The sequence below is a fragment of the Haliotis asinina genome, chromosome 4 (genome assembly GCF_037392515.1).
Source record: "Haliotis asinina isolate JCU_RB_2024 chromosome 4, JCU_Hal_asi_v2, whole genome shotgun sequence".
NCBI classification, from domain to species: domain Eukaryota; kingdom Metazoa; phylum Mollusca; class Gastropoda; order Lepetellida; family Haliotidae; genus Haliotis; species Haliotis asinina.
This window is the reverse complement of record NC_090283.1, coordinates 13615287-13641115: the sequence shown is the minus strand read 5'-3', so window position 1 is coordinate 13641115 and position 25829 is coordinate 13615287. Positions and strand designations below refer to the sequence as shown.

The following is a 25829-nucleotide window of genomic DNA, read 5'->3' as shown; positions in this document are numbered from 1 at the left end:
CACTTTAGAAATTCCATTTGACTAGGTAACAAGATTGAACACATCCTGTAATACAAAACTCTACCCAAGCCATGTAGGACTTAAACAACAAGAAGGAAAGGGTTAACCTACTTGGATAATTTTAATCTGAAGTTCTACACAACATTCACACAAAGTCAAATTCAAATATGCGAAGCCTCACTACACTTTTAATAGTAAATTACATTTAACCTGAAGCAAAACAAACCATACATGACACACATTGTAATAACAGATCACTATAGATGAACTTTTTGACCACTAGAATATTTCTAGACCATTCACATTAAACTTGAACCTAAGGTTGCATCTGCTGGAACCTAGGCCATGTGCTACAAGTACATCTGTGAACATCTTCAGCGACAACTGCCTTTAGAAAAAAAACTACTACTTGAATCATGTGGTCATTCTTGCTCACTTTATCCATGGACATCTTTGAACCCAAACATGTAGATGTCAATCACTGCATAGTGTGGTCAGAATTCCATTATTTATTCACTGCTGTCTTCAAGCTGTACTCCTCCTGAATGTTAAGTTTTCACTATATGATGGAAGTCAGGATCAAATCAAATACTGATGAAAGCATGGAAACATACCTATAATTTTACACGAGTGAGTGAGTTCAGTTTTTTTGCTGCTTTAAGCAACATCCCAGCAATATCAGGGCAGGGGATACCAGAAATTGTAAACAATGTGGGGACTTAAACCCAGGTGTCTGGCGTAACAAGCAAAACCTATAACCCCTAGGCTACTCCACAGCCCTTGATTCTACATGAATCCTTAAAGCATTGGAACACAATCCTCACTGATAAAGACAGCATTCCAGTCAGAAAATCCTCAGCCACCTAGATCATAACGACAATCTGATAACAGTAACAAACATCCACACATTGAAAAGCTTTATTTCTTAATACAAAACATTATTCATTGAAATCAGAACCCTGAAACCATTTTGGTCTTCTTATATTCTGTTGGAATGAACCTTGAATAGCTGCCGGAATCTTGGACAAGTCAAACATCATCCAGAAAATATGTTATCACTCATACAAGATGAAATACTCTGACAGTATATCAAATAACTTTACAACTTCCACAAATATAATCTCTCATAATTAAAAAACACTAACCCAACATTGTATGCCTAAATTTAACCTTGACCTTACATCATGTGATTCACAAACATGGTGACTGTATACTGTCATGAAATAACGATTTTCTAAATTGATTATATTTTGTTGGAATTCCGAAGTTAATCCAGTAAGTGATGTCAAGAGCAATGATCCTGGCCATCTAATGGTCAGAAAGCCTGACTATCTGGTACAACTAAGTACAGCTAACTGGGGTCAGTTCTTACCAAGAACTGCAGAAATTAATCTGGTCACCCAAGTATGTCTGATCATGAGGGTGGATCTGGTCATGAGGGTAGATGTGACCATGAGGGTGGATCTGGTCATGAGGGTAGATGTGACCATGAGGGTGGATCTGATCATGAGGGTAGATGTGACCACTAGGATGGATATTACCATGAGGGTTGATCTGGTCATGAGGGTAGATGTGACCATGAGGGTGGATCTGATCATGAGGGTAGATGTGACCATGAGGATGGATATTACCATGAGGGTTCATCTGGTCATGAGGGTAGATGTGACCATGAGGATGGATATTACCATGAGGGTTGATCTGGTCATGAGGGTAGATGTGACCATGAGGGTGGATCTGATCATGAGGGTAGATGTGACCATGAGGATGGATATTACCATGAGGGTGGATCTGGTCATGAGGTTAGATGTGACCATGAGGGTTGATCTGGTCATGAGGGTAGATGTGACCATGAGGGTGGATCTGATCATGAGGGTAGATGTGACCATGAGGATGGATATTACCATGAGGGTGGATCTGGTCATGAGGTTAGATGTGACCATGAGGGTGGATCTGATCATGAGGGTAGATGTGACCATGAGGATGGATATTACCATAAGGGTGGATCTGGTCATGAGGGTAGATGTGACCATGAGGGTGGATCTGGTCATGAGGGTAGATGCGACCATTAGGGCGAATATAACCATGTGGATGGATCTGGTCAGGTAGTGAATATGGTCATGGGGGTGGATCTGGTCATTAGGGTCAAAATGGTCATAAGGGTGGATCTGGTCATGAGGTGGAGCTGGATGTAAGAGTATGAGAGGATCTGAACCTGAGAGTAGATCTGTTCATGAGGGCTGATGTGACCATAAGGATGGACCTGACAGTGGATCTCGTCATGAGGGTGGATCTGTTCAAGGGGTGGATAACACCATGTGGGTTGATAATTTATTGTGACCAAGAGGGTGGATCTAGTAATCTGAGTTTATCTGGTCATGTGGGTGGATGTAGTCATGATAGTGGATCTGGTCATGGAAGTAAATCTGGTCATAAGGGTGGATCTGGTCATAAGGGTGGATATTGTGATAAGGGTGCATATGGTAATGTGGGTGGATCTGGTGATATGGGTGGATGTGACCAACAGGATGGATTTGGTACTCTGGGTGGATCTTGATATCAGAGTGTATCTGGCCATCTAGGTGGATCTTGTCATGTTGGGGGGTATGGTCATAAGGTCAGGGGATAACCTCAATCAAAACTGAAAACATCCAAAATCTTTGTACAATACCCATGTAATGTAAATGTGGTTTAACCATTTGAGAGACTCAAACTATGCAATGAACATGCAAACCACCATGCTAATTGAGCAAATGGGGATTTGCTCATCTTCAACCACAAACTACCCTTGACCCAGTGAATGTTTCCAGAGATATATCTGTAACATGAAGTTACAAGAACCATCCACAAGACACAATGTATTCAAGATATAACCCCACTTGTATATATCTGACCACTATGCACACTTATTCTAACCACTTGACCATTTCTAGACTGTGCATACGTAGATATTCCACAATCAACCTTGTAATCTTACACCACCTGTTTTGTATCTCATCTGGTCTATTATCTAAATCTACCCAAGCTTACATGTATCTGGCCTGTATCTATACACGCTCTACGTGACTACTTCATGACATCCTGCTTGCACCCTGGAGTCAAAATCTATCCAAGCTTGCAAGTATCTGGCCTCTGTAAAGCCTATTTGACGAATGCCAAAGAATACCTTTAGCCTGAAGACATCCTGTAATCTAAATCTACCACAGCTTGTATGTACCTGACCCCAAAACATAGTGTATGTGACTACTCAAGCTACACAAACCACCCTGAAGGCACTCTGTAATAATATTCTACCTAAAATAGCATGCATGTTGCCTCTGTACACAGTCTAAGTGACTACATGTGACTTCCAGAGACTACCTTTAAGCTGAAGCTACACAAACCACCCTCAACACACCCTGTAATTACATATATATCTATTAGCTTGCAAAAAGATTTGCCAGCCACTGACAAGTGAAAATGTGCGTGCGACCATCTCCAGGGCCTTCCATCAAGAATCACAATAAATCAAAGATAATGCAAGACATTCGTCACAAGTATTCACACTAAAAGGTGACTTTTATCAATAGATTGCTGAAATTTTACATTTTGTCTCAAAATATAAATTATTAACTACATTCATGACACTGGTAGAAAATGTGAGAGAGACTTGAAGCCAATGACTACACTGAAAATGTCACATCTTAACAATGTGTGAGTGAGTGAGTTTTATTTTTAACATCACATTGGCAATATCTCAACCATATCGTGACGCAAAAAAAATGCAGCTAATATGTCTAACCAAGGTGTGTTAGTAACATGTATTGATGAATGTCAATCCTCACTCTGAAAAAAAAGGTTACTCAAAAAGGTGGTGGGACAGGTGCCAATGACACTTTGAACTCTCGCAATTCCAATGTCTGTAAACTAACGTCAGCAAACTCAGTGTCTCATGTCGACTTTCTAGCAGCAGTAACAACAATGGTGACCATACTTAATGATTTCCTGGGAATACCTTTAACCTGAAGCTACACAAACCAAACCAACACCCTCTAATCTAAATCAAACCAAGCTAACATGTATCTGGCCTCTATACACAGTCTACTTAATCACTTTCTGAGAATACCTACAACCTGACGTTAAACAAACCACCCTGAACACACCCTGTAATCTACCCATGCCAGTATAGATCTGGTGGCTGTACACAGTCTATTTGACCACCACTACACCATTTCCAGAACAGCATATATACTGAAGATGCACAAACCACCCTGAAGACACCCTGTACTCTACCCATGCTAGCATCCACCTGGTGGCTGTACACAGTCTATTTGACCATCACTTGTCCATTTCCAGACAAGAACCTATACTGAAGATACACAAACAACCCCCAGGACACCCTGTAATCTACCCATGTTTGTATCCATCTGGTGACTGTACAGTCTATTTGATCACCACTACACCATTTCCAGACAAGCCTCTATACTGAAGATACACAAACCATCCTGAACACACCCTGTAATCTACCCATCTTTGTATCCATCTGGTGTCTGTACATAGTCTATCTGACCACCACTTGACCATTTCCAGACAAGCCTTCTTCTACAGAAGATACATACACCACCCTGAACACCCTGTAAACTACCCATGTTAGTATCCATCTAGTGATCGTACACAGTCTATTTGACCACCACTACACCATTTCCAGACGAGCATCTATACTGAAGATACACAAACCATCCTGGAGACACCCTGTAATCTACCCATATTAGTATCCCTCAGGTGTCTGTACACAATGTACTTGACCACCACTTGACCATTTCCAGACAAGCTTTTCTACAGAAGATACATACACCGCCCTGAAGAAACCCTGTAAACTACCCATGTTAGTATCCATCTGGTGATCGTACACAGTCTATTTGACCACCACTACACCATTTCCAATCAAGCCTTTCTACTGAAGATACACAAACGACCCTGAAGACATCCTGTACTCTACCCATATTAGTTGACTGTACACAGACAATTTGACCACCACTTGACGATTTCCAGACAAGCCTCTATGGAAGATACACAAACAACCTTGTAGATACCCTGTAATCTACCCATCTCAGTGTCCATGTGGTGTCTGTACACAGTCTATTTGACCACCACTTAAACATTTCCAGAACAGCCTCTATACAGAAGATACACAAACCACCTTGAAGACATCCTGTAAACTACCCATGTTTGTATCCATCTGGTTACTGTACAGTCTATTTGACCACCACTTGAGCATTTCCAGAACAACCTCTATACTGAAGATACACAAACAACCCTCAGGACACCCTGTAATCTACCCGTTTGTATCCATCTAGTGACTGTACAGTCTATTTGATCACCACTTGACCATTTCCAGAAGTGCATCTGTTGTTTTCATTTTGGAGGCATCTACCATTCTTCCATCTGGTGAAAGGTGTGTCACCTGGTTATATCTACATGGGTCACCTCATGGGGTCATCTCAGGGGTAGGAGGGGTCAGAGTTTACCAAGTGAAGTCTATCTGGGGGCTCTGTCATCTAAGGGAGATTGTGACATCTGGGGCAGGATGTTTACCTGTGGGGTCTGTCATCTTGGAAGGGCATGACACCTCTGGGGTCAGCCATCTAGGGTGCTTACATAGGTCCACTTATGGGGGCCTGTCATCTAGGGGTTGTGGTTTTTACACTAGGGGGTGGGGGTGGGGACAGTATTTGTCTCTGGGGTCTGTCATCTGGGGGAATGGTGTTAACCTGTGGGGTCTGTCATCTGGGGGAAGGGGTGTCACGTGGAGGTATCTACATGCAGGGATGAATCTAACCCTGAGTCCCACGTTTCTGACACAATAAATTCTGGCAGGACATATTTATGTAACATATGCATCCTCTTGGACACAAGCTTTTGATGAAACAATGTTATTTTGGAGCATAGGCAATATCATCGTTACAGAGTAAAGATGGCCAATAATTCAAGCACAATTCAAGTCTGTTCAATCAATCTAAGTACTTCTGGAAAAAAAAGTATCTGAACCATTTTCTCCAAATGGTGACAGCTGATTGGGAGTTGACATGGTATCAAGTTCACAAACAAATCTAATCTAAATAAATAAATAAACAAGAGTCATCAGGAGATGACATATCCCCCTGGCCCCCACATATTTGAAAGGACAAATCATCCGACAGTTACTTATTGTGTTTTTAGACCAAGTCTGAATTGTTTCCATGGAATTCATGAAAAATATAAAGGCCATATATCTGTGATCAGAAAAAGTCACCATTTCAAGATCTGTCTCGTATATCTGCCAAGATCTTTTGAAAGATATGAAATGGTTTTCAAGCTGTGCTCCGGAAACGAAGTCAGCAACATGTTTATGGAACCGAGAAAATAATACATAAAAAATAGGAAATAGCAAAAGGCACCACTTTGGGGTCTGCCACACATATCTACCAAGTAACACTGACAGATATGAAGAAGTTTTTGAGTTCTGCTCCGGAAACGAAACACACCTCTCACTTTTGTGAGTAAGTCAAAAACGCTTCCAAGGGAACTGAGAAAATAATAAATAACAAAAAATTGTAAGTAGCAAAAGGCACCACTCTAAGTTCCGATTGATATATCTACCAAGTTTTGCAGAAAAATATTGAGCGGTTTTTGAGTTTTGCTCCGGAAACGAAGCATGTCTCTCCCTTTTGAGACTAAGTCCAAAACATTTCCATAAAAACGGAGAAAATAATAAATCAGAAAAACATGTAAATAGCAAAAGGCACCACTTTGGGGTCTGCCACACATATCTACCAAGTAACACTGACAGATATGAAGAAGTCTTTGAGTTCTGCTCCAGAAATGAAACACACTTCTCACTTTTGAGACTATGTACAAAATGCTTCTATGGAAACTGAGAAACTAAGAATTCACAAAAGCCTGTAAGTAGCAAAAGGCACCACGTTAGGTTCCGACTGATATATCTACCAAGTTCTGCAGAAAAATATTGAATAGTTTTTAAGTTCTGCTTAAGAAACGAAGCACATCCCTTCATTTTGAGAATAAGTCCGAAATGTTTCCATGGAAACTGAGAAAATGATAAATCACAAAAACCTGTAAATAACAAAAGGCACCACGTTGGGGTCTGCCACATATATCTACCAAGTTTTGCAGAAAAATATTGAACGTCTTTTGAGTTCTGCTCCGGAAATGAAGCCTGCCCCATCACTAGACTAACACCAAAATGTTCCATGGAAAAGCAAAAAAAATAAAAATGCCAAATGCCAAATATTGAACGGTTTCTGAGTTATGCTCTAGAAACAAAATGATTACGGACGGATGGACGGGGGGACAGATGAGGCATCGACTATATCCCCCCACATTACATGCCGGGGGGGGGGGGGGGGGGGGGGGGGGGGGAGAGAAGAGAAGATCAACCCATCCTCTCTACATAGTCTCACAGACCACCATTACAATACTGTGTATCGCAAATATATCCATGCTGTCTCCTACCTAGTCACTTTAGTAAGTGTATGACTAGTTCATAAGTCAAAATCTGGGAGTACCCAAAACACAAAAGATTCACTTAGTACCCAATGGGTCTATAATACCTCTCGTATTTTACTCAGTTAACTTAATTGACTGGTGCATGATTATTCGTCCAGGCGCCCGAACTCTACAACAGTGTCAGCAAATGTTAATCAATGCCTATATATACATATACTGTTATAGTGACTTCAATGTTGAGTGTTTGAAAATAGCTGTCAACTATTTGGCAATATAAGAATTACTAGAAAGTTGGTCCTATTGAGAACCATTTATATTGATATACTTAAACATACTAATTAACCGATAACAAAAGCACATTCTGTGTAAAAATACTCAATTCTTTAAACTAGTAGGATACAAAATGATAGTTACTCCTCAAAAAGTGCAACTACTCTTGAACTGCTTGAAAAATTATCTGGAATTCTGATTAACAATATCAAACACATCCTGTAATACAAAACTCTACCCAAGTCATGATGTGTCTGATCTGGTGAATTTGACCATGTGGACCATTTCAAGAGGAAAGCTTTTACCTGCTGTTTTGCAGGTTACATTATAGAGCACCTTTGTGAGAAATCATACCCAGGACTTAAGCAACAACAAGGATTTGCTTCAACTACTTGACCTTTTTTCAACCTGAAGTTCAACACAACACTCGCTCAAAGTCAAATTCAAATTAATACACGAAGCCACACTACACAGTTTGTTTGCCTTTGCCAGTTTCTGAAGTCAGTGTTACCAACAAGACCCTGTAAGACACCCTGTAGACCCATGCTAGCATGTACCTGGCCTCAACATACAATCTATCTGACACACTTTACCATGTCCAGAGATAAACTTTATATAGGTGCTATGCAATCTACCCAAAAGACACCCTGTAAACAAAATCTATCTCAGCTACTATTTTGAAGACTTGACATTTCAGGGTGAATTACAGTTAGCCTGAAGCAAAACAAACCACACATAACACACCCTGTAATAAGTGATTACTACGTTTTCACCACTTGAATATTTCTTGACCATCCAAATTAAACATGAACCTAAAGTTGCATGTACAGGGAACCTGGGGTTTATTTGTGCCACACTGACAGCTCTGTGAACATCTTCAGCAACAACTGCCTTTAGAAAAAAGACCCATGAAGGTCCCGGGGTAGAATAGGCCTTCAGCAACCCATGCTTGCCACAAAAGGAGATTATGCTTGTCGTAAGAGGCGACTAACGGGATCGAGTGGTCAGACTCGCAGACTTGGTTGACACATGTCATCGGTTCCCAATTGCCCAGATGGATGCTCCTGTTGTTGATCAATGGATTTTCTGGTCCACACTCGATTATTTACAGACCACCGCCATATAGCTGGAATATAGTTGAGTGTGGCATCCTGGTGACGCCTAAGCAGGTTTTCTGGCCTACGGTGTTCAAGAAGTTAACTTGAAATTCAAGGCTTAAAAGTCTTTTTCAAGGCTTTTCTAGACTTAAGGCAAATATAATTTCCCCAGGATTTTCAAGGCTAAGTGCCCAAATTAAAGGCATTACCTACATTGTACGAAACCTGCCTACCGTGTGGCAAGTAGCTTTTGGAGAAGAAATTGAACCCATCTACCTTTCACCTGAACACAACCTAGAATCTGAATCTACAAAAAAAGTGCATGTATCTGATCTGGTAAACAGTCTATATGTATGTATATAATGGCTTCCAGACAATACCTTTAACTTGAAGATACACAAACCACCCTGTACACACTCTGGGATCTAAATCTACCCAAGCATGCTGTATCTGGTCTCTATACAGTCTATGTGACTATATGTAATAACTTCCAAAGAATATACGCTTAACCTCAAGATACACAAACCACTTTCGAAGGGGGTTGTCCCACTTGTCCGGTCACTTAATCACCATGTAATCTAAATCTACACAAGCTTGCATGTATAATTTCAATACACATAGTCCTTACTGACAAAGAGAATACTTTTAATTTGAAGATATACAAACCACCCTGAAGTCACCCTGGAATCTAAATCTTCCCAACCTAACATGTATTTCGAATCCTGATGACTTCCAGAGAATATCTTTAAGCTGATGCTACACAACCAACAATGAAGATACCCTCTAATCTAAATCTCCCCGAGGGTCCATTTATTTGGCCTCTATACACAATCTACATGACAATACATAATGACTTCCAGAGAAGATATTTATCCTGAAAATACACATACCACCTGGAACACACCCTGTCACCTAAATCTACAAACACTAACATGTATCCATTCACAGTCTATATGACAATACATAATAGCTTCCAGAGAATACCTGGAATAACATGGTGATACACAAACCACCGTACAGCCACCCTGGGATTCAAATCTATCCAAGCTATCATGTATTTCGAACACAGTCTGTGTGACTACTTGATGACTTCCAGAGAATACCTTTAGCCTGAGGCTACAGATCCACCCAGAACACACTCTGTAATCTAAATCTACCCAAGCTCAGATGTATTTGGCCTCTGTACAGAGTCTATGTGACTATATGTAATGACCTCCAGAGACTACCCTTAACCTGAAGCTACACAAACCACATCAAATACACCCAGTTATCTAAACCTACCCAAGTGTACATGTATCTGGAGTCTAAATCTATCCAACCTAACATGAATCTGGTCTCTGTACACAGTCCATGTGACAATACATACTGATTTCCAGAGAAGACAGATAAAGCACCCTGAACACACCCTGTAGCCTAAATCTACCCTAGCTTTCATGTGTCTATCCATGGTCTACTTCATGCCTTTCAGAAACTGCCTTGGAGATACACAAACCACCCTGAAGCCACCATGGAATCTGAATCTGCCCAACCTAACATGTATTTCGATTCTGTATACATAGCCTATGTGACCTCTTGATGACTTCCAGAGAATATTTTTAACTTGAAGATACACAAACCACCCTGAAGACACCCTCTAATCTAAATCTATCCAATAGTGCATGCATCTGGTCTCCGTGCACAGTCTATGTGACTATATGCAATGACTTCCTGAAAATACCCTTAACCTGGAGATACACAAACCACACTACAGACACCCTGGAATCTAAATCTACCCAACCTAACATGTATTTCAATTCTGTACACAGCCTATGTGACTACTTGATGACTTTCAGACAATATCTTTCAGCTGAAGGTACACTAACCACCCAGAACACACCCTCTAATCTAAATCTATCCAATTGTGCATTTATCTGCCCTCTGTACACAGTCTATGTGACAATACATAATAAGTTCCAGAGAATACCTTTTAGATGAAGATACACAAAGCACCCTGAACACCCTGTAACCTAAATCTGCCCTAGCTTGCATGTATCTTGCCTCCATCCACAGTCTACTTCATGCCTTTCAGAAAATATCTTTCACCTGAAGTGACACCCAGTAATCTAAATCGACCCAAGCCAACACATATTTCGACTCTGTACACAGTCTATGTGACTACTTGATGACGGCTTGAGAATATCTTTAATCTGAAGGTACAAAAACCGCCCAGAACACACCCTGGAATCAAAATCTACTCAAGCGTGCATGCATCTGGCCTCCACACACACAAAGTCTATGTGACAATACGTAATGACTTCCAGAGAATACCTTTAACCTGAAGATACACAAAGCACTCTGAACACACCTTGGAATCTAAATCTGCCCAGGCTTGCATGTACCTATTCTCTATACACATTCTCCTCAAGAGCTCATGTATCTGGCTTCCATACAAAGTCTGCTAGATGACTTCCGGAGAATACCCTTAACCTGGAGCTACACAAACAACATTTAAGACACTCATTTATCTCAATCTACCCAAGCTTGCATGTATCTATCCTCTATACTCATTCTCCTTACTGACAAAGACAATACCCTTAACTTCATGATACACAAACCACCCTGCACACACCCTGTAATCTAAATCTACCCTAGTTAGCATGTATCTAGCCTCTGTACAAGGTAAAACATCACTACTTCATGACTTCAAGAGAATACCAATCGCTTGAGGCTACTCAAAGCACTAGAAGACACCCTGTACTTGAATATACCCAGGTAAGCATGTATCTGGCCTCCACACAAAGTCTACTTGATGACTTCAAGAGAATACATTCAACCAGAAGGCATACAAACAACAATGTACACATGTTCACCCTATCATCTAAGTCTATCCAAGCAAGCATGTATCTGGCTTCTATGTACAGTCTATGTGACTCTACATAATGACTTCCAGAGAATACCTTTCACCTGAAGTGACACAAACCTTCCTGAACACACCCTGTAATCTAGAAATATTCAAGGAAGCGTGTATCTGGCTCCTATACGCAGTCAATGTGACTATACATAATGACTTCAAGAGAATATCTTTAAAGGATTCTCAAAGAGCTCTTAAAACACTGTTGACATTCGATCTTAATTAACACCAAGATACATATAATATACACAAAATAAAGTTTTAAACCATAATATTTCATTCTACAGCTTCTAATGTGAATCTATAAAGCATTTCGCCATTTTGGAAGAAAATGAGGTAGGTGGTCGTGTGGTTGCTTGACATCATACCCGAGAGTCACTACATCAAGACACGAACAATAGAGCTACAGAACCTGTTCGCTTACTGAGGTCTGCTTCTAGTTTAGCAAATAAATGAGACTAGGAAGTCAAACCTGGATTTGGATGACATACTAGACACAGATAATATCACATACATACAACCGTTTACATTTTGAAGTATTTCTAGCAGCAAGACTGACATGAATACTGACGATGATTCCACCAGTTGACAACATACAGACAGAGGACGATCTCGATCCTGACTACGTTTCGAATAGACTCCTGCAGACTTATATGCAAGCCAGTTGTCTATAATATGTTCATTGAAATCTGATCAGATACAGAATTTATTTTTCAGCAGTCATTGTAAAATTTGCAAACAAGATAATCTCAATGTTCGATCAATGTATTGAGCCTGCCTTACGGTAAACATCGGGAATGCAAACACTGAAATAGTTACATGTTTAGGGTTCATTATTTTATTAAGGTTTTTAAGTAACTTTATTCCATAAAATGTGTCTTCCCATTAAATTTATCTGTAAAGGTTTATGGTGAATATCTTTACCATCATGGAAGTGGACAAGTTCGATCTCACTACTGTAATGAACTGAAGTACCCTAAATTCAATAGTGTATGTTTTTGGAGTATATCAGTAAAGACTCTATATTGGTGCATCAAACATCAGTTTTATTACATCTTCAATTTCCCCGCATGTGTAATCTGCAAAATTTGCAAAATCTGCAAAACATACACAAAATCTAAAATGATACAGGCCTGTAACCTTCTTAACAGCTGATAACAGATATAATAAAGAATAATAGATGCAATAAATTCAGATAAATCTGTACTGTATCGCTCTCTTCAACTGTCAGCTTCTGGAAAAGAAATTTCTTCAGTGTGTTGTAGTAGAAATGTGTCAAGTGTGATCAGTAGCAAAGAAAGACCAGCAACCAAATCAAGACAACAACATACGATGATAAAATCAAAGAATTTATTTGCATACAAACTGTTTATGACAAAATAATGAATACAGTATGTACACCAATATCATGGAGGTGAAAGCCGACATGTACAGTCAAACCCCATTTACTCAGACCCCCATATCCAGAAACCCCGCCTTCGATTTTTATGTGAAACGAAACTTATGTTCAGTAATTGTACTCGCTTAACCGGACCCTGCAGTGAATTTTCAAACCATTCCCATAGATTTCCGTTGAAAAATGATCCAGTTGGCCGGACAGAATGATCTGTGCACATGTACAAGTGTATGTGTAACATCAATACCGTTTACCACACGAATATGTGATTTTATACTTAATCTATCAGAAGGCATTTGATGTGAATTGATTAATTAACCATCAAAACACTAGGGGCACGTGTCACTCTGGTTGTTCATTAGGATTTGGCTGGTGTGAGAACATGTCATCAGTAATGAAAACACATGTTAAGTAGGATTACGCTTAACTACATTGTAATTGTACTGTTCATCACACTTATAAATCAACCCCTACTATCTGTGGCAATGCATTGATTCATTCATTTTCCAACATTGGAAGTTGATCTATGCAGAGCTAAGCCCAAGCCCTCAACCCTCACCCCAGCCAAGGCGTCGCCATCTTGACTATATCCACCTCCTCCTCGATCAAAGACTATCGTACACAGTCGCCAACCAGTGCAACCAAGGCCACCGTTTGCCTGGGGTCTCCTCCCCACGGGGCAAGTCCCTTTTATCAATCAACCATCGTTATAACCAATTGTACATAGTTCTTATCATATACCCTATCATCACCTAAATTGTAAATTCTCATAAAAAAAATCCCTTCATCTGTTAACCTCATATGTTTTTACCTATATATTGTCTCATTGTTCTTGCTTCATTCATCACCCAATCCCCTCCCCCCTCTACCCCCCTACCCTCTACCCCCCTCCCCATGCCCCATCATGAGCTCACCACTACTAGCATCCTCACTTTTCTCCACCCCACCAAAGAATTCCCCAAACTTACATCGCCATTACCAAATGTTAACCCCATACCCATAGATTTCGGCCTAGAGCTCGAGGAAATTGTCCCCAACCAACCCATTCAAGATCTCAACTCGCCCCCACCCAACTCCAACCCCAGTAACAATCAACAACAAAACAAAAAACGCCCACAAACCTCCCCTTTTGAAAATCAGCAAAACAATAAAAAAAAACATGCGCTAAAGACACCCCTCCCAAACCACCACCCAACAAGTTAATCCTCTTGGCCTTTTCCACAAATACCAACACACCTCTAAACCAAACCTACTCCGCCAATAAATTCGCCATCTGCCTAAAGAAATCAAACATCACCTACAAATATGTCAACTTCTGCGGGAGGGGATTCAAAATCACTTTCCCAGATTCTTCCTCCCTCCAGAACGCCCTTAAAACCACCCTCATAGACGGGAAAACAATCCAATGGGAACACCCTAGGTGGCTTAATTACCCAGGTACAGGGAGTCATACATCTAGATAGCCGGGACACCCACACAGACATACAAGACTACATCAACATCGCCAACACCATTACTTCACAACCCCAAATACTCCACTACAAATCCATCAACACAAAGTAGCCCTCATCCACAAATCCAAACACCCAAATCACATTCCTATCTTTTCCACCCTATCCGAATACATTACATTCGGAGCACTCAGATACAAAGTACACCCAGTAATAAAAAAAACCCAACAATGCCAACACAGTGTCACCAATACAATCACACCACAGACACATGCAAAAACATTCCCCTTTGTCCAAAATGCGGATCAGACACTCACAACATAACAGAATGCACATACACAACATACTGCATACATTGTAAAACACAAGGACATACAGCAAATCAAAACACATGCCCCATAAAACAGACACAGATACTCAAACTCAACAAGCACCTCAGACACACTGATCTGCCCAAACCAGCCCCACGCCACATTACACACTACTCTCTACTCTCACTCTCATCACAAACCCCCTCAAACACATCCATATCTTCCACCTCCTCCCTCTCCCCATACCAAGTTCCCTCCCGCCCATCCAAGCCCCCCCCCCAACAACCCAAACCCACTAAACCCACCCAATCCCAACCCAATCCAAAGCCCCAACCACCCACCCAACCCAAAACAACCAAACGCCCTCTCCTTCCCACCTCTACCACCACTTCCCCAACCCCCCCAACAAACCCCGCCCCAAAACTGCCCCCCCTCCCCAAAAACCCAACCTCAAAACCAACCCTTGCGCAACCTCTACAAAACCCACATACCCAGCAAACATCAAACACCGCACACTCAAACACAAAACCCCCACCACCGTCAGCTAACTCCAACATCACACTCACCCCCCAAAACTCAATCAAAACTTAAACATACTCATAGAATTCATCACCACCATAGCCCTCCTACCAACCCCACTGCCAAAAAAATACATACTCTAGCCCGCAAACTTAACCTATATCATAAACCTCTAGCCAGTCTACTCATAGCTGTTAAAACTCTCTCATAAACTCACCCCCACTAAGCTGCTCTAGCTTACTTACCCCATCTGTCAAAATTATGTGCCCCACTCATGATCTTTTGTAAAGTTCTATTCCAAATTACTGTGATCATGGCTCTGATGCAGTGGAACTGTAACAGTCTCCTCGCAAACGGGCATGAGCTTAAGGCATTCATTGCCCAAAACAAAATTGCCCCCCAGTTAATTTTTCTCCAGGAAACACAACTATACCCCAGAAACGCCTTCAAAATACCAGGCTTTTTTTATATTCGGAAAGACACCCTCGACTCATAAATAACCCCACCTCCACCCCCCCCTGCAGGAGGACTGGGCATCTTTATATCTGATCAGTTAACATATTCGGAAATAGACATACCAACTTTAGACCTTGAAGTCCTGGCTATAAAAACTACCATTAAAGATAAAGAGCTTACCTTCATAAACGTATACAGACGTCCTTCAGTTAAATTACACATACAAGACTTAGATAGCATCTCCAAATTCATCACCCCAAACACCTTTATCCTCGGACACTTCAATGTACATCACCCATCATGGGGCACCAAACCCTACACCTGCAGAAACGGACTTCTCCTATCAGACTGGTTAGACAACAACAACCTTATCACTTTAAACGAAAACCAGCCAACTAGAATCCCACTGTCCCCCTACCAGCTCCCTTCCGCCATAGACATAACAATAACCACACCAACACTAGCAAAAGCTTGCCTATGGGAGGCACACCAAGACACCTGGGGCAGTGACCACTGCCCCATCAAAATAACAATAAATCACCTACAAACACAACACCAACCTAACACCACCACACCCCCACCCACAGAAATAAAATACAACCTTAAAAAAGCAGACTGGAACACAGATTAACACACAAGACATTTACAACCACGATCCAAACACCTTTAGCTCCAACTACACAAACACCATAATTGACATCACAAATAAATGCATTCCCCACTTTCGGCCCACCCCTGCACTAAAAACAGTCCCCTGGTGGAGCACAGAAATCATTAATGCCAGGAAGGCAAGAAGAAAGGCCCTCAACCAAGCTAAGAGGGACCGTTCAAAAATATATTTGGCTCAAAAACTCAGAAAAAATACCAAAAATGTTATCAGGGCTGCCAAAATAAACCATTGGAGAAACTTTTGTTCATCCCTCAGGCTCGACCCATCAAATTCAGGAAAACTGTGGAACAAATTTAAAGCCATACAGGGAAATTCCAAAAAACTTATTCAACCCCACCATTCAGAACACCCCACAAATAAAGACAAAGCTAATGCAATGGTAGCCCACTTTTCGGACACAAGCAGCTCCACCAACTACCCACCCACCTTCCAACAACACATCGCAAACCACAACACTTTCACCCCCGAACCACCTCACTCACATTTACCCCTCAACAAACCTATAAACATACATGAACTAAAAGCATCACTCAAACACAAGAAAACAGCCTCAGCCCCGGGTCCAGATCATATCACCAACACAATCATCAACAAACTCCCCCCCACATGCTCTCTCTCACCCTAACACTATTCAACAAAATCTGGACCCTAGGAACCCTACCCCACTCCTGGAAAACTGCAAAGGTGGTGCCAATCCTGAAACCAGGGAAACCCGCCAACTCCCCAGACTCATTTCGGCCAGTATCACTAACGTCACATCTTTGTAAAACACTGGAAACCATAGTAAACAATAGGCTAAAACATCATATACAATCCCATAATCTCATAAAACAGGACCAGAGCGGCTTCACTCCAAATCGACAAACTTTAGACCACATTTTGCATTTGGAGCATGATGTTAGAATCGCACAAGCACAGAAACAATACACATTGGCCATTTTTATAGATTTTAGTAAAGCATTCGACATGGTTTGGCACAACGGCCTCATCAAAAAACTTCAACAAAATGCCATACACAGAAACATTCTAAATTTCATTCACCATTTCCTTAAAGATAGACAAATAATAGTCAAAACCCACACCACCCTCTCGGACCCATATCCCCTTGAAAATGGCACCCCCAGGGCAGCATCCTATCACCAACCCTCTTTAACTTTATGATTAATGATATCTTCCCTGAAAAATGGCCCGAAATAACCACAGCTAAATTTGCAGACGATATTTCTTTTTGGATTTCCTCCACCTCAATTATGCAAGCAACCTCTAAAGCACAACGAATGCTAAACCACCTTCAAAATTAAGCCCATAATTGGGGGTTCCATATTAATGTCAAAAAAAAACGTGGGCATTCTTTTAAAAAAACTGCATATGCAAAATTATACACCCAAACTGCACCTAAACAATCAAAAATCACTTTCGAAAAAGAAGCAAAATTCTTAGGAGTAACGTTTGACCAACACCTAACATGGACTCCCCATGTCAATAATTTGGTCAACATCTGTCAAAAAGATCTAAATTTAATGAAATGTATCCATGGCACTACATGGGGAGCCGACAAACAAACACTTCTAAACATCTACCATTGTCTCATACAGTCGAAATTGGACTACTCCGCCCCGGTCCTGCACTCCCTCTGCCCCACCAACCTCCAAAAACTAACCTCCATACAATATAAGGCCCTACAACTAGCCCTATGGGTCAGGACTGGCACCCCCCTATCCACACTCCTCCTACTCACAGGCATCCCTTCAATCAGTACACAAATAAATCAAACCGTAATCAATTACTGGGCTGGGGCCCCAACACAACCCAATTTACAACACCATAAAAACAAAATACACCAACATAAAAAAATCCACCCTAAAAAAATTTAAAAAATAATAAAAATAAAAAACATTGCACCATTTTACTGACACCTATCCAGTCTGCTGCATGCACACCAACTCAATACAATACAACACTCACCTCCCACAGCAAGCTACATTCACCACCTACCACCACCCAAAACAGATACTTCACTACAAGCCCACATACTAAACACTACCCCTAAACCTGACACCCACACCAAAACAAACATTATCCAAACTCACTTGGACACCCAATACCCTAACCATACACACATATATACAGACGCATCTATCTCTACAAACAAAATAACAGGATTAGGCATACATGTACAAACAACCCCACCTATCACCACAAATTTCCACCTCACAAACCATTTAAACAACACAACTGCAGAACTACTAGCTATTCTTACAGCCCTCCACACTATCCCCACCCTCCCACCTCCTTCTTATAACCGACTCCCCCCCAGCCCTTAAACAACTACAAAACAAATTCTCTAAATCCCGCCCTGACCTTATCCATCAAATCACCCAACAAATCAGCTCTCTCCACAAACACAACAAAAATATAACTCTACTCTGGATTCCAGCACATACACATAACAGAGGCAACAATACAGCAGATTTAACAGCTAAACTAGCAACCACCCACCCATCACCACACATACCATTCCACACTTCCAAAACAGAAACCAAACAACTCATCAAATCATACACATCTACACTCAACTTTACACAAAACATCAACTCAAGCAAGTCCATCTGCAAGCAAGACACCCCATATCTAGACACCCTCATCACACGACTCATCACACGCAACACCAACCTAAATTACAACTTATACAGACAAAACAGACACCCAGATGGACTCTGCCCACACTGCAAAACACAAGAAACAATAACACACATATTCACCCAATGTAAACAACAACACACGAACATCATCCAACTACACAGCACAATTCCTCCAAAATACCACCATAACACACACCCATTACTCAACCCGGCTAACCAAAACTTATCTTTAACGCTCTAGCAACCTACATTCTAAACTCTTCCATAGCCCATAAAATTTAAAACCAACAATTCTCCGTCACAACATCCTGCAACCACGTCCGCCATCTTACCTCTCGCCTGTACCGTAAGCCACCTAACGGTCCCACAAGCCGGTGCGCGGTCATCTTCTCCGACGTCCGTGCCCGGCCACACGCTCTCTGCCTTACCCGATCTCCCCTACTGGCAACCCATTCATCCCCTCCCGCAACCTCCCAAATCTCCAGCTCATTTTTAACCTTTCAATCCATTCAAATCCTTCTTTTCACAATATATTTTACCATACACAAACAATAAGTTCATACCAAAAACACATTTTATCACACACCATTATGTGTTAAAAACACAACCTTATCACCACTCCCCCCAACCATTGTACATATATCACTGCAAATTCGTCACCCCCCTCAACCACCCATATTTTAATTTCATTTTATCATATACATCTCCAATTATACCCAAAACATTTTAAACTTTACACCCCAACATTTTAGCCAGGCCACCAATTCTTATTGCCAAAATTTTTAAAAAACCCACAGGACTAGGCCTTACCGCCCTTCTACCCCACCCCCCTACCCCCCACCCCCCTTACCTTACTTTATTTTTGTTTCTTCCCCTTATCTAAACTACATACAGCTTAACTGTATTATACAACTTCAACCCTTTGCTATACCACCCCCACCTCCAGTATCCACCCCCCCAACCTACCCTCATATTGCTCCTTCCCCCCCAATTTTTACACCCAAGTATCTACTTTTCCTACTTTCTAAAATCTATATCAACTATCCAAATACCCTCCCCTCCCCTTTTTCTTTTCGGCAACCAACCATCACGGTCTATCCAAATTTCTTAGGTTTATTCCCTTCATTTATCATTTTTTTGGGTAGGTGGTTTAAATTTATTACCACTATTCATCATTCAAACTACCCCCACCTACCCCGTTGGCGACATTGGCTAAGTGTTAGAAGCCTATGCTAAATCCACACAAACTGAACCGTGGCAATGCAAGTTAAAAATAGCCTGCCACATGATCTAAGTCATGTGATCGTATCCGGAGGTTTTCTTTCTGCTACTGCATAAGTTCGATGAGATGTCATATGTTTTCAGGGTATTTGAACATAAAAAAGCATAATTTTATGCAGTTGGCACAATAGAGACTTTCTGTGATCAATGTACATTTTTTGTTTAAGTAAGATACCACCTGAGCTTCACACATGCTACACGATTACGTCTGTGATAACCTGACAACTTGTAACCTGCGTTTCGCCTTCCATGTATTTTAGGTACACTTATATGTTGTGATGATTCACTGTCTTTACTATTGACTGTTGATTTATTGATATACGTGCATGAAAAAAAAATCAATTTTTGCTTGTATGATCCAGATAGCTGGACGTCTCGCTATCCGGACGATTTTCGAGTGAAACCAAAATGTCCGGATAAACAGGGTTCCACTGTACTTTTCTCTTAACAAATGCTAAGAGGAAAGATAAATATGAAGATTAAAAACAAGCATTTTTGCTTAGTGTTGACTCATAAGTTGGAGAAAAACATGCAGTAAGAGGAACAGTTGGGTTTTTTTTTCAAACTGCAATGTTCCAGTTCAACAAAAAGGAGGACAGAGGCAAAAATTATTGATTATCAGAATAATATTTACCACGAGTTGGTCTCTTGTTCACTGGCTTGGCCTCTTGGTTAGGTCGTAGAGCTAGCTGATTGTCCTCTTGGGTTTTCCAGGGCATCTAGGCTGTTTCCATAGATGTGAAGTGCTGCCATGTACAACTTAAGAATAGCATTTAATCAACATTTTTACATTTGCCAAGAAACCCACCAAAAGTGTACATTATCTGAATGAGTATATTTTCCTGATTCCCATTAATGAAAGTGGGTCAAAAGAAACCAACATAAACAGCTGCTATGATGTTTTTACATGGGGTTCATAAAAACCTAAGTTTTAGGCCAGTGCAGAGCAGCCGTTTGTGTTTTATTTATTGTACATTGCCTTTAGGAGAGAAAGAGTGAGAGAAAGTCAAGGTTTAATCAAGCCCTAACACCCCCCACCCCACAATTCAACCATTTTCACATGGTTGAGGGCCAGTCCCTAAAGGATCTGATTTGACTCACTTTTACTTACTTTTCAGTAATTATGTACTGTCTCTTACCACCACTTCCATATGTTCTAAGTTCTCATTTGTCCATGCCCAAACCCCTCCCAACCCATCCACCATGACAAACACTCACAAACACAACACACCTGTCTAGGGAAATAGATGACTTGGCTCTACCGAGGAACAGTTACTGTGACTGTGAAAATATATCTCTGATCGAAAAGAGAATGTGAACACAAATGATGATGTACTTTTACGTCAACTGTTTCTTTATATAGATAACTACTTTAGTCTTTGTGTTGCTCCAAAACAACTACATCTAAAACTCACCTGCGTGACTGCAACCAACACCACTTCCGGAATGCAACTCTCTCGGTCTCAAGCTGACATTTCGGCCATTGTGTTTGTTTAGAATGTCAAAAGGAATACCCAATACAAGAATCCTTATAAAGTTTTGCCTATTTGTATACATATTTGGCCAACACTGTGGTCTTTCCTTACACGTCTTAAAAAAAAATGTTACGAACACAGATGACTGTGTGTGTGCGGAGGGGTTCGAAATCTGCACGATGACACCAAACAATCTATGCCCTTCTTGTCAAATAGAATTTCTCAGGAAATGCACATCTGTGTTGTCTACACAACAGAATAATCATCAAAACTGGATATGCAGTTGTCAGCTTCCAATAAATAACCACAACAACACTTCATTCAAAACACTGCGTGTCACTTTCAAATCAAATAGCGAAATGTAAACACACAAAGCAGACTCTCGGTTATGATGTCACACTCACTGATGGTAGACCGCTAACCAAAGAAATAGAACTATTTTCATAACTGGATGGTGCAGATGTGGCATCTATTAAAATGTCTGAATGACATCATGCAATAAGAATGGCTAGTGTTTAACTTTTTTATAAATCCTGTAACCTGAAGATAAACAAACCACTCTGACCACCCTCTATAACCTAAATCTACCCAAGCTAGCATGTATTTGGCCTCTATACAAAGTCTATGAGACTATACATAATGCCAGTGAATATCGCTAATCACCCAAAAGACACCCTGGGATCTAAATCTACTCAAGAGTGCCTGTATTTTGACTCTGTACACAGTCTATGTGACTACTTGATGACTTCCAGAGAATACCTAAAGATACACAAAACATGATGAAGACACCCTAAAATCTATATCTACCACATTTTGCATGTATCTTGCCGCCATCCATGGTCAATTTGGTGCCTTTCAGTGAATACCTTCAACCTGAAGATAGGTAGAGCATAAATGAACATATCTTGGAATCTACCCAGGCTAACATATATCTGGCTTCAATAAGAAGTTTATGTGACTACTTGATGACTTCCAGAGAATATCTTGAATTCGAAGACACAAAAACCGTCCTAAACACACCATCTGATCTAAATCTACCTAAACGTGCATGTATTTCGATTCTGTACACAGTCTAATGTGACTACTTGATGAGTTCCAAACAATATCTTTAACCTGAAGATACACAAACCGCCCTGAATCTAAATCTACCCAAAGCATGCATGTATCTGGCCTCTATACAGTCTATGTGACAATACATAAAGACTTCCAGAGAATACCTTTAACTTGAAGATACACAAACAGGGATAGAAATCTATTTGAAAAGTCTCACATAAGTTTGGTAGTCCTCCAGTTTCAATCATCAACAAACCAAAAACTAGATTTGACTTAGTCAAGCAGTGTTGACAGTTATGATACGTGTCGTATCATAACAAACAAACACATAATAAGCTTTGGCACAGTTTAATTAGGTCATGATAGATGGCTATGATTGTGCAACATTAAACAAGGTAACTGATGGTTCATATCAAACTCAAAGCTGCACCGATTTATGACTTATAAACAGATTACCGAACATGAAATGATAAGAGACCATGTTACGTCTCCCGACACTCAAACGCAATGAATGTCATGCTCCGCCAATCTTCGTACACAGTCTGTGTGACTTAACATTATGACTTGAAGTGAATATCTTTAACCTGAAGACTCACACATCACCCTAAAACACCCTGGGATCTAAATCTACCCAAACTAACATGTATTTCACCTCTATACACAGTCTATGCGACTATGCATATATATAATGACTTGAAGAGAATATCTTTAACCTGAACACACACAAATCACCCTCATAAGACACCCTGTGATCTCAATCTACCCAAGCTTGCATGTATTTTGACACTGTGCACAGTTTATGTGACTACTTGATGACTTCTAGAGAATATCATTTCTAGAGAATTAACTCGAACCTATGCAAAATATATCCATGCTGGTTTGTACCTTGACATTTTAGGTCTATTTGACTGCTTGCCCATTTCTACAGCATTAAGTGGAAGCAATGTAAAATCTACCCATGCTGGTTTGTATCTAATGACACTGTAGGTCCATTTGTCTACAGAATATCTTGTACAACGTGTAACCATAAGCTTGAAGAATCATGCTTTCAAATCCTCTAGCAACAACCTACCATGCACATGGTCTCTACCTTGACCACTAGACCATTTCCAATTTAACACAACACTACCCGATCTACCAAACCACATCTATCAAGCACGCATGTATCTGGCCTCTATACGCGGTTTGTCACACCACTTGACCATTTCCACGGGATGTCTGTAACCCAAAGCTACTATATCTACCCTGAAGACACCCTCTAATCTATCTACCCAAGCTAGAATGTATCTGGCTTCAGTACATAGTTTATCTGGGTGAGTGAGTGAGTGAGTGAGTGAGTGAGTTTAGTCTTATGCCACACGTGGCAATATTCCAGCTATATGCTGGCGGTCTGTAAATTATCGAGCCTGGGCCACAGTTTATCTGGCTACCCTCAGGACACTGAACCAAAAACTACCAAAGCTATGAGGTAGCTCATGGTTCACCACTTGACCATTTATAGGAACTCTACAAAGGTACCCTGAAGACAACCTGTTGACAACATCTACCCATGCTCAGAGGGTTCACCACATACAGTTGATATCTGACATTATGTTTGACATCCACTGGCACAGCTTCATGCACCCTACATTCAAACCTGGCCATGATGCAACTGGTCACTGTACTCTGCTTACTTTAATCACTTGGCCATTTACAGATAAACTCAGCAAAAATAAAAACTTGACTCTCATTATTTTTCAAATAGTGTTTTGAAACTTTTCTTGAAAGAGTTCTTGTTGTGACTATGGTTATATGCATTGTCAAGGGCATTACGTCACACATTCATTCTACAGGTCAAGCCCATGTAGCAAGGGGGAGAGCACTGCGTGCTAAAATCACGTTTCCACATGCCACAAGTCATGCGACCTACTGATATACGTGCGGTTGATCTCATGGTAGCCGAGTAGAGACTCATCTCAGAAAAACACGGTTTTATGGTTAATTATTCATTAACTTTCAATGCTACAACTGTCAAACATTCAGCGTGAATGTGCCACTGGCATGCTGAATACTGGAACGTCCGTCACTGATGTTGCAAGGGTTATGGGATGCAGTCGACAGACCATCCATAATCTCCAGACAGGTGTCCATCAAACTGGCACCACAGCTAACTGACCCCGTCATGGTCGACCACGTGTGACGTCACATGTAGAAGACCGACAGATTGTCTTACGTCATTTGCGTAATCGGTTTGTCACTGCCACATCCACTGGGAATGTATTGTTTGGAGGTCAAGTTACTGCCCAAGCCATTCGAAATTACCTGCACTCTGCTCATCTTCATTCAGGGCAACCATATCGTGTACCGATTCTAACCCTTTTCCATCGACGCCGATGTTTTCTCTGGGCACAACAGCACCTAAGATGGACCTAGCAAGATTGGATAGGGTTATGTTTAGTGATGAGGAGACGTTGTATCGCAGTTGTGAACGCCCATGGAGTACAGACCTGATTTGTCATGATTTCATTAAGTTGTGACTCATAGTTTTTTATCATGGACAACGTAGTTGCATTTCCGGTGGAACTGATTCCATGACAAACATGTTCTGTTTGCTATGGCATCTTTAATGACAAGAGAATTGAATCCAATTGTTATTTCAAACCCATTTTCCAAAATCTTCAAATTATTGACTTTGAAAGGAGTGTAAAGTTTCTATTTTTGTTGAGTTTAGTATCCTGAACATGAGTGGGTGAGTACGGGTTTATGCCAGCAATATTCCAGCAATATCACAATAGCAGACACCAGAAAAGGTAATATATCATAATTATAGCACATAAACATAATCAAGTAAATAGGA

At 40.8% G+C, this 25829-nt stretch overlaps 1 pseudogene; it reads left to right on the top strand.

Moving 5' to 3' along the window:
* Positions 1 to 1416: 1416 nt before the first annotated feature.
* LOC137280780 (uncharacterized) overlaps positions 1417 to 25829 on the top strand; it is a 127443-nt pseudogene continuing 103030 nt past the window's right edge.